The sequence below is a fragment of the Chrysochloris asiatica genome, unplaced genomic scaffold, assembly GCF_000296735.1.
Source record: "Chrysochloris asiatica unplaced genomic scaffold, ChrAsi1.0 scaffold00035, whole genome shotgun sequence".
NCBI classification, from domain to species: domain Eukaryota; kingdom Metazoa; phylum Chordata; class Mammalia; order Afrosoricida; family Chrysochloridae; genus Chrysochloris; species Chrysochloris asiatica.
This window is the reverse complement of record NW_006408553.1, coordinates 23,785,601-23,797,057: the sequence shown is the minus strand read 5'-3', so window position 1 is coordinate 23,797,057 and position 11,457 is coordinate 23,785,601.

Genomic DNA, 11,457 nt, shown 5'->3' with positions numbered 1-11,457 from the left:
GTTGGGTCACCTCTCTTTGCTATGAATTAGAATTGACTCCAGAGCCACTAACAACACCAACAACATCCTACAATAATCCTGTAAATGTTGTAGGCAAATATTGTACATGTTGATTATATTTGTTAAAAAGACCTTGAAACCTTCCATCACATCACCAATGACTATAATACCCAAACTAAAGCTTTTAAGTGTGTGTTTTTTTTTTTAAATTTCAGTTGTTGCAAACAAAACGAGAAAATTGAAATGCATTGAAATTTACCTACAAAAGAAAGGAAAGAAGGGAAGAATAAAGCTGAAAAATTGTAAATTATTTAATTTTGATGTGGTGCTGTGAAATAAGCACTGGACTGCTAACTCTAGGTTGACAGTTCAAACCCATAAGCTATTCCTCAGAAATCCTATACCGAGTCATTGAGTTAGAAGCAACTCAATGACACTTAACAACAGCAACAATTATACTTTAATGAGCCCTGGTGGTTAAAGTGCTTCGCTGCTAACCAGAAGATTGGCAATTCAAACCTACCAGTTGTTCCAGGGGAGACAGATGTGGCAGTCTGCTTCTGTAAGGATTTTTAGCCTTAGAAAATAGATAAGTTCTGCTCTGTCCTAAAGAGTGAGTGAGTCAGAATCAGTTCTACCACAGTAGACTTGTTTGTTTTGTTGTTTAATTGTACTTTGGAGTATTTCACATTATAGTAAGAGTTTTTTATGGAACTCCCATTTTCAAATAGGAAAGTTCTGCTCTGGCCTACAGAGTGAGTGAGTCAGATTCAGTTTTACCACAGTAGACCTGTTTGTTTGTTCTTTAATTATACTTTGGAGTATTTCAGTTTGTAGTCAGAGTTTCTTATGGAGCTCCTATTTTCAATTGGATTGATCCATATTTTGTGGCAGAGCGAGTGAAATTGAGAAGACTTACTATTTTGTAAAGCACTAAAAAAATCAGAAAAGACAATTTATTCAATGAGATTTTACTTTCAAATATTTGTTAATTAATGTCACTCTGAAAACAAAGATAACAATTCCATGAAAACATTTGGGCTAAAATATTCAGCATAAAAACTTAAACTTTCAATATCTTTTATTTAGCAGAGTTTTCTTTGCACATTAGGCACCTTTTCTTTATTTAAGCGATTCTATGAATTGAAAAGATTATGGATTAAAGATAAAGAATTAATTAACGATATCAACATTTTAATATATGTTGGCCATATAATGTAACTGTGAAGATTATATATTTATGAAAAAAATAAATAAAGACCATATTAAATAGTATTTGAAAAAATAATAGTGACATGCTAAAGACAGATTAAAATTTTAAACGATGGCTAAAAACTTGATACAAATAATTATTCTATTAATATTATTTTCAGTGCTCTGATTCTGAGATTTTTCCTTTTAATGAAGGAGGATGCAGTTATATATTTTAGAAATAATTTCAATTTTGACCAAAGTTTTTATGTAGAAATATTTCATGATTCACCAATATAAAACATGTTGGTCAATAAATAAATTTCTCAAAAAATTATGTAATGAATAACTTTAGAATATTCTTTCATTTTCTAAAACATCCTAATTTACACAGTAAATTATGTGGTTTGATACTGGTGATAGATTTCAAATTAAGCAAAGCTGAAAAATTAACTGAGGGGATAGATTTTTTCCAGTATGGGGGAAGGTCATCAGAGACAATCCCCTTAGTTCATTTAGTTCTGTCTCTTCACCACCGGTTGGTCTGCCATAGTGTTGTGTGTTCATGACTTCATTTTTATTGGACAAGACTTATACGGTGGTAACCTTGTCACCTTTTCTCAGGAACAAGTTTTATAGGTAGTCACTGTCATTGGAATTTCTTGACATACTGTGTTTGGAGTTATGCATTAAGGAAATGTTATTAGATCATGTTTTCAAAGTTAGAAAATGACACTCCTTTCAAAAGTCATACTGTATGCTCAAATTTGTCTACTAGCAAAGGGCTATGAGTAAAGAGAATGTATGGTGGTGGTTGCGACTCACAGTGACCCTGTACAGGATTTCCAAGGAGCAATTAATGAGCTTGAACCACCAATCTTGCAGTTCAAACAGCTTTGCAGTCTGATGCATTAGCCCACAGCGCCACACCAGGACTCCATCCTTAACATGGTTGGTAGTGGTTATGTGCTGTGGAGTTTGTTCCGACTCATAGCGACCCTGTACAGGGTTTCCCAGGCTGTAAATATATAGTTGTTGTTGTTGTTGTTTTAATTGGGAACTCGTTGTTCCTACTCCTAGTGCTGCTTAGAGTGAAGTATTTGGCAAATAATTTTACCCCTCTGAGACTCTTTTTTTGTTATTGCAGAAAGTAATAATTACTTGAGTATTTAAAAAAAAATTAACTAAGATCATATAAGTAAAAATGTGCCATATAAGACTACTTATGTGCAATCAGCATTAGTGAAATATTCCTAATTCCCCTCAGTAAGTTTAAATAGGCAAGTTTCTGTTTTACCATTTAATCTGATTCTTTTAAAAGATGGACATGATAAACAATGAGAATCTGCCTTTATAAATGTTTGTCACTAAGTGGGAATTCCCTAGTGTTGACTCAAATTGCATTCTGCACTGGAAAGTATGTATTTAACTAGCAAAAGAAAAGAAACAGATCAGTTTCTTTCTGTATCAACTATGGTTAAAAACTCTTTAAGAAAAAAATAGTAATAATGGTTTGTTGCACAGAGGGAGAAACTAACTTACTCTTAGCATTTGAATGGGCCCTAAGGAAACATCCAAGTTAATAAAATAAAAACTTCATCTTTAGTTTGGCCTGTTACAGTGCTACCAGCTGTGTTATCGATAGGCCTTCACACGAAATCCCCATTGAAGTTAATGGGGTCAGGACAACAGAACTGGGTATAGATGCCATGGTTTATTAAAGAGCTATGGCTGCAAGCACAATATAATGTTTGTTCCCCCTTTCACACACACATATACTTTCCCCATTTGATTTAAACAACCTTGGTTGTTTCTTTAAAGATGAGGTAAGAGGTCTGATAAGGATATTTTATACAGTGAAGAGTGAGGTTGATCCTGATCCCATGCTCTTGTTCATGTTCTAAATGTAAATATAAATAAATAAACACGATGTTATGAGAGGTGGTGGTGGCTGTGTGCCATGGAGTCGGTTCCAACTCATAGCGACCCTGTACAGGGTTTCCGAGATTGTAAATCTTTACGGGAGCAGAAAGCCTCATCTCCCGTGGAACAGCTGGTAGTTTTGAACTGCTGACCTTCACAGCCCGATTCGTAACCACTACGCTACCAGAGCTCCTTGTTAAGAGAGAGGATGCCATTAATCAAAGGACCAAGTCCAGTGATTTGTGATCCAAGGCTTTCTTTGCCAGTTCTGTTCCTAAAGCTTCCTTGTCTCTTAGGGCTTATTGCTGTTGTTGTTGTTAAGTGCTGTCGAGTCGGTTCCGACCCATAGCGACCCTAAACAGGGTTTCCGAGGCTGTAAATCTTTACGGGAGCAGAAAGCCTCCTCTTTCTCCCGCGGAGTCGCTGGTAGTTTCGAACTGCTGACCTTATGATTCGCAGCTCGATTCGTAACCCCTACGCTACCAGAGCTCCTAGTTAATAAAAAATTTAACCTCTACTCGATTTTTAATAAGAGGCTGGTTTTTCAGATGTAAGAAGAAAACAAAATAAAGCAAAACGTTATTTTTCCTTCCTAGACGAAGTGGTTTTGCAGATGTTGTAATGTTTTTGGGAGCATTTACTAAGTCATTCTCTGCCCAGGGCACATTTCTGGTTTTTTTCATATCTTAAACTGTCCATATGTGGTCAGCTTCCACTTATTGAATCCATTGATAAATCATGGCAAAAGGAAACCACTCCATGGAAATAATGCCTAAAGAAGAACCTCTTTATCCTAGAGAGGAAAACCAGAGAGCAGGCTCAACCTGGCTTATGTACAAAGGACCACTCCTTGATTAAAATCAGAGTGTTGATGTAGTCAATTGGAAATGGGAAGAGGGTGGTTCACCTGAAAATCCGGGGCCTCAGGCATTTTCTGGAATGTGTACAGTCAGAAACTGTGAGTTAGCAAAGAGAGAGCCTGCAGCCACACCTCTGCCACAGAACTGACTAGTCATCCGTCCTTCGGATTCTAAAGGGTTTGCCTTGTTGTTGTTGTTGTTAAGTGCCGTCGAGTCGGGTCCGACCCATAGCGACCCTGTACAGGGTTTCCGAGGGTGTAAATCTTTACGGGAGTAGAAAGCCTCATCTTTCTCCCGCGGAGCGGCTGGTAGTTTCGAACTGCTGACCTTAAGGTTCGCAGCCCGATTCGTAACCACTACGCTACCAGAGCACTGCTACAATTTGAACTAGCTGAGTTGAAGAAAAATAGCAGTACTCTAAACTGTGAAAATGCCAGGCTAGGAATTCCCCAAACTGCCCATGGCATTTCCTCTTGTGTGATAATAAGCATATCATTACCCTCCTCTGGATTTTGTTTCTTTTCCTGTGAAATAAGGGTGTTAGGTCAGGACACTTTTAAGGACAGTCGTGGTTCCTATAGTCATTAAGTTACTCTCAGGGAATCCTAAAGGCACACACAAAACCTGACCCTTATGTATTCTGGATACTTGCACTTTGATATTTCCTGTCAAAGTCTGTCTCTGTGTCTACAGCTGACATGCTTCCTTTTTAATGATGATAGGAAATAGCATTTCATAGAGACTCTGTCTGTTAACATTAGAAACGAACATTTCTGACTTTTACTCCAAACCCTTTTCCTCCATCTCTTAGAACTGTTCATAGATATCTGAAGGTTATCAGTGCTGCTCAGCTGGTCAAACTTGACAACACTGGGTGAGGTTGCTTTTGTAATCTGTTCTGGAAAACGGGAACCACACTCCATGTGCAACCTGCACCCACCCACTCCCATTTTTCTCTAGGATATCTCTGTTTCTCTGTTTTTAAGGTTGGGCTTGACTTTTCCAGTTGGTATTCCTAAATAGGAAACATGATTGTTTCTTTTTAGGTTTCCTCACTCTCTGCCTTAACAAACATCAATACATTCTTTTTCCTTTACCACTTATTTTCCAAGACTCTTAAGATATTTGTGGCAGTGATGATTTTTAAAATTCATTAGACTTTCATCATTTCATTTTCTTCATTAAGGCATCTGTATGATCTGTCATGTATTGTTTAACTATACTCTTTCATATATCTGAATTTACTTTCTGTTGTCTCCAAAATATGTTCCATCTTAGACACTATCTCATCCTCTCTTCTGCCAGATATTGATTATTCATACATTCTTTGATCCCAACCCCTTCAGCTTTATTCATTGTTATGTCTTTGTAGCTCTTCTTTCCCTGAAATACAAGGACAAGTGATTATTCCCACAACTCAGTGTATTTCACTGGCTCTTTGACTTTTCAAAAGCCAACAAGAACCTCAAAGCATTGTGGTAGGTTTGGAGCTTCTCTTCCACATAACACATATTTCTAATCTTCGCTCTTTACCTGCAATGCCATTTTTGTCTCTAACCTTTTCTATGCAGCTGCCTCCAGAAAATATTGCTTCTATTGTTACAAATGGGAGGTTTAGATACAAACTTTTTTTGTGTGTGTGGATATTCCAATAAAGAAAAATATAAATTGAAAACACAAAACAAAAGGAACTCCATGCATGAAAATTGCTATGATATCCTCTTGGATGAAAATGATATGTAAAAAGCAAGTCTCAATGTCTTACAAGCCAACAGTGCCCAGGATAAAGGTACCATATCTGTGTTCCTTTCTTTGTGGCCTTTGGTTAATTCCATGCATTATATCTCACCAAAGGTGGCTTTAGCGCATTTGACTGCTGAACTTTGTGTCTCACAGTGCTTCCATTCTGATGACAGGCTTCTCAACTGCAGACATGTTGTTGGTGTACCTGTTGTTAAGTGCTGTATAGGGTTTCCGAGGAGTGGCCAGTGAGCTTGAACCACTGACCTTGCTGTTCAAACCAACCTTCCCATTCAACGCATTAGTCTGCAGTATCACACCAGGACTCCTGAAGCATTGGGTACAACATATCTATTATTTTTTTCCAATACTGTCTTTTCTAACAATTTAAAGTTTATGGCCATGGTGGGCTCTCCTAGGTCCTGCACATGTAAATATTGCTGGATTATTTATGTTTACCAGAGAACTCATATACACTTCCTATGATCCACTCACTTTGTGTCTTTGTTTCAACTGTGGTGGTTGAAAATCCCCACTGGGTGACACACTTTTGTGAAAATATGCAACATTATACACGAGATTCTGACAAAAAGGAAAAAAATGTTAAGTCCACCCAAGTTCTGTCCAGACAAGCACAGAGAGAGGCGTGTTGGATCTCCAGACAAATATTTTCCCCTAGTTTTGCTCAATGAACTTGATTCACTGTAGGGCTTTTTCCCACATTAACTGGAGAGGTGGGCACCCTCAGGAGCCGCTACTGCCTGCTCTGCACAGGGCACTGGGGTGAATCATCAGTTTCATGAATTAAAAGAACAGAAGGAGGCAAAAGGGACAAGGAGCCTTTTGCTATGGCCTTCAAACAAGGCAAACATTTTGTGAATATTTTTTTGATAATATATGAGGGGTTGACTTTTTCTATTTGTTGTTGTGAATGGAATGCATAGAAAAAAGAACTTGTTTCAACAAAAGTTTTATCTGATATCCTATTCATATGCTGATTCTTTCTAAAATGTTTGGCAACTTTTCTAGGGTATAGAAAAGGCACAATGTTGAATCATGTTGCTTTCAAACTTTATATCAGTGCAGGCATGAAACATAGTTAAAGAGACTATCTATCCCACAAAATACAGGAGTGCAAGAAAAATCAGATAAAAATCTCTCCTCCCTCATTTCTGAGGAAAACTAGAATTGGGGTTGACATTATCACTGATCCAGTATCTTGAAGGGGCAGGAGGAGGTCCCTTGAACATAGGTGTTAGAAAATTCACTGTGTTGTTAATTGCCATCAAGTCAGAGCGGTTGGTGGGTTTGAACTGCTGACCTTGTGGCTCAAACTGACCTTTTGGTCCAGCACATAATCCTGCAGAACCACATCAAGAATCCATAGAATATATATATATATATATTGTTGTTGTTGTTGTTGTTAAGTGCCGTCGAGTCAGTTCCGACCCATAGCGACCCTGTACAGGGTTTCCGAGGGTGTAAATCTTTACAGGAGTAGAAAGCCTCATCTTTCTCCCACGGAGCCACTGGTAGTTTCGAACCGCTGACCTTAAGGTTCGCAGCCCGATTCGTAACCACTACGCTATCAGAGCTCTCTCTCTCTCTCTATATATATATATATATATATTTTTTTTTTTTTTTACACTAATAGTTATTGTGAGTCCTGATGTGGTGCTGTTCTGCAACCAAACTGGACTGCAAGGTCTGTTTGAATCACAAGGTTGATGGTTCAAACTCACCAGCTACTTCCTGGAAAACCTATCGGAGTCTCAGAGTTGTAGCCAACTCGACAACTGTGAACAACAACAACACTGTTTATTGACTTCAATTTTGTAGAAACCACTCAATGACAGTTTTCCCCAATCAAGAATAAGAAGCATTAAAATAAAGAGAACATGCACCAGAATGACAGGAAACAATCATTTCGATTCCTGGTTTAGATACTGGCTAACTTTTTCTACTTTAAAATATTTAACCCAAGTTGAAGCCTCACACTTCCTGTCTTGGTGTATGTTATAAGTTGAATTGTGTCCCCGTCAAAAAATATGTTGAAATCCTAGGTCCTGTATCTGTTAGTGTAATCCTGTTTGGGGATGTGGTTTTTCTGTAGTTAGCAGTGAATGTTAACAAGTTTAGAGTGGAGTAGGGTGGATCCTCATCCTAATACCTGCTGAGAGGTGTCTTGTAAAAGGAGAGAACAGACACAGAGTTACAGACAAGGGGGAGAAAGATGGAATGTGGTGATCCATCTGCAAGATAAGGATTACTGGCAGCCACCAGGACCTAGAAGAGAGACAAGGAACAATTTCTTTCTTAGAAGGACTCCTGAGCTATGAGAAGACAAATTTCTGTTTGTTAAAGCCATCTATATTGTAGTATTTGCTACGGTTGCCCTAGGAAGCTAAGACAATGTACAAGAGTCTCTGTGACATAGATCCTCTTGAATTCTTGATCTCCCGTATTTACCAACCTTGTGCTTTCTTTCAAATCTATGGCTCATACTATTCTGGTGTGTCACTGTAGGATCAGCACTGGTCTGCAAACCACAAGATCAGCACTTCAAACCCACCAGCTGCTCCTTGGAAACCCTATACAGGGTCCCTGTGAGCCAAAGCCAACTGGATGGCACTTAACAACAACATTTTCTCTGCCTAGAATACCTTGGGAATACCTGGGTGTTACAGTGATTAAGCACTCAACTATGAGTGGTTCAAACCCGCCCAGTGGTGTCTTGGAAGACATGCCTGGGGATCTGCCTTGAAAACCCTATGGATCAGTTCTACTCTGGACACATGGGTTACTATGAATCACAATCAACTCAACAGCAACAAGTAACAACAACTGAATACCTTGATAGTCACTTAACTAATTCCTAGGTTGGTAACACATTATTGTGTGCTATCAAGTTGGTTCTGACTCATAGGGACACTACATAGGATTTCTGAGAGTGGCTGGTGAGTTTGAACAGTTGATCTTGCAGTTACTAGTCCAATGCTTACCCTACAGTGTGATGCCAGAGCACAATTCCTAGGTAGCCATTAGGATTCAGTATATACTCCATTTCCTTCTGCAGTCTTGTTAAATCCTGCATTGTGTTAACTCCACCACTTCTGTGCTCATGTAACATTTCCTCAGTGCCTTCCTCAGTTCTGTTTACCAAACTCTGAGTTCCTTAAGGGAAAAACTATTCTGTTCATTCACTCATTCATTCATTTAATAAGATATATTGTTGTTGCTGTTGTTGTTAAGTGTTGTCAAGTCAGTTCCGACTCATAGCAACCCTATATAGGGTTTCTAAGGAGCAGCTGGTGGGTTTGAATGGCTGACCATTGTGGTTCGCAGTCCAGTGCTGATCCTATAGTGCCATATCACCAATCCAAAGATGTATTGAATCCCTACTACATGTCAGGCACTCTTTTAGGCCCTGGAGATAAAGTGGAGAACAATGCAAATACGATTCCTATTCTTCAGGAACAGGAAGGGGGTTCAAAAAGTTAATGGAAAAATTCCATTATCTTCCAATTCATTTTTTTTCATGAACTCTGGAGCCCCACATATATATTGTAGTGGGGGAAACGTGTAATACAAAGGAGAAAATGAAGCGGATTAGTTAAGTACTCAAAGGAAAATGAAAACGTTGTGATGTGAAAGAGCATGTCAGCTGATATAGACGAGGTGGGTAGGCAAGATTTCACTAATATTAATGCATTGAGCAGAGATTCAAGATGCAGGGTGCTAAATGAATATTTGGGAACAGAGCATCTGAGTTTGGGGAGGTGCAAGATCAAGGCTCTAGAGAAGGAGTGAGTGTAGTGTGGAGTCTTTTTAAAAGGTTGAGAAGGTCTATGTAGCTAGTTAAATATTATGTCCCAGCAGGTGCTGTAGGGCCTGAGAATCATAACAGTAATTTAGATTTTGCGATTTGTGTGAGGGGAATCCCTGGGACAGTTTGAAGCAGAGAGTGGTAGGATGTGATTTGCATCTTGTAGACATCTTCGGAGCCTAGCATAATCCCTGCTTATGCATCATTAAGACATTCAGGGCCACCCTTCTCTTTCATGCATGAAACTGGATTTTACAAGGTATCCAGGTGTCCAGTAAAAAGAAACCCTCAAAGTTGTTTCAGTTCAACACCCATTGCTGAATGCCTCCTCTGACCTTTATTTTCTGCTGGCCTATAACCAGTTGTTTATAACCCCCTGCTGTTAAAATTGCTTTTACCAGTTTTGTGGATAATCTATTCAATTTCTGCTCATCCCATTTATACTAAATTTCATGTCTCAGATTGAGAAATTGTTTCTATGCAAGGCCACAAGGTGGGGCAATAATGAGACCTGCTGTGCCTTCTAAAGTTCTAATGTGACTTTCTAGAACAGGATAAGAGCCTTGTATTTTCCCTGGGCCTTCCTTCCAAAGGTCTCTAAAGAGTGAAATTCCACTGTGGATTAACCCACACATACCCACAGTGGCCTATATTGTTAAAAAGGAAAACCAAGAAACAGAGCAAAAAGACATAAACGATGCCACTTGGAAATGAGGTTTGTGTGCCTGTTCCATGTCACTGGGGCAAGGCAGCCCTGTGTTCTCCACAGCATGAGAGACTGCCTTGCTCCTTCTTGGTCACCTTTACACTACCACTGGTCCTTTTAATTCACAGTAGAATACTAATTGGAAATTTACTTCAAAGACTTAACCAACACCATGGGTATGAAATCTGTTAAAGGGGCCTGCCCATGCTGTTGTTCCTCCTTCAGTACCTGAACTTGAAACTCCCTTCTTTCACTAACTGCAAACACTAGTTCTTAGCTTATTCAGACCAAATGACCTGAATCCACATACCTTTGCATTTCTAGGTAGTCACTTGGTGCTCTGTAAATCGCATAGTCAGTCCTCTAGAAATGCAGTTATCATAATCTTTTGTAAAGAGTATTTCAAATTACACTCATAATGAGGATGCCTTGTTCCATAAGACTGAAACTCTGTCACAATAGTGACAGTGAACTGGCTATGACCTCATTTGATGATAAGCAATGAAATGCTAGGTCCTAGAGCAGCAGTGGGCAGTATTTCAAGATGTGTATATTCTTCCTAAAGCAAGGAGTTGTCTCATGTATTAGTAGGGCACTGTAGGATAGGCACTGGATTGCCAATCACAAGGTTGGCAGTTTGAAGTCACCAGAGCTCCATGGGAGAGAGATGAAACTTTATGCTCTTGTAAAAATGTATAGCATCAGAAACCCTATACAGGGTCATTATGAGTCAGAACAGACTTGACAACACCTGACAACAGCAAGGTATATATAAATATATATATATATATATACAGAGACAGAGAAAGAGAGAGATAAAAGTAATACATTTTACTATTTTTTAAAACTTGGGAAATAGTCATTTAAAAAACCCTGGAATCCTAAAGAAAACTATGACTGTTACAATTCTAGTTATTGTTGTTGCTTTTTTAAAAGTTTTCTTCCTCTGAGTATGTGTTGTCTATGTACATATCTCAGTGTATCTGTGCCTCTGTTTATGAGTACATATTTATTAGTTTGTACTTTATTTTTCAAAACTGATATCAATTGTTGTTTTATAAAAGTTTTATATTCTTTCTATGCCAGTAGCTACTACTTTTCACTTTATATCCAAATCTTGTCCAGGTGTTTTTTACTACCCTTAAGCAGCCTTTTCTTGTAATATTAATAACATGCATCATCTTGATCAACAGCAAAAGCTTAAAAAACTC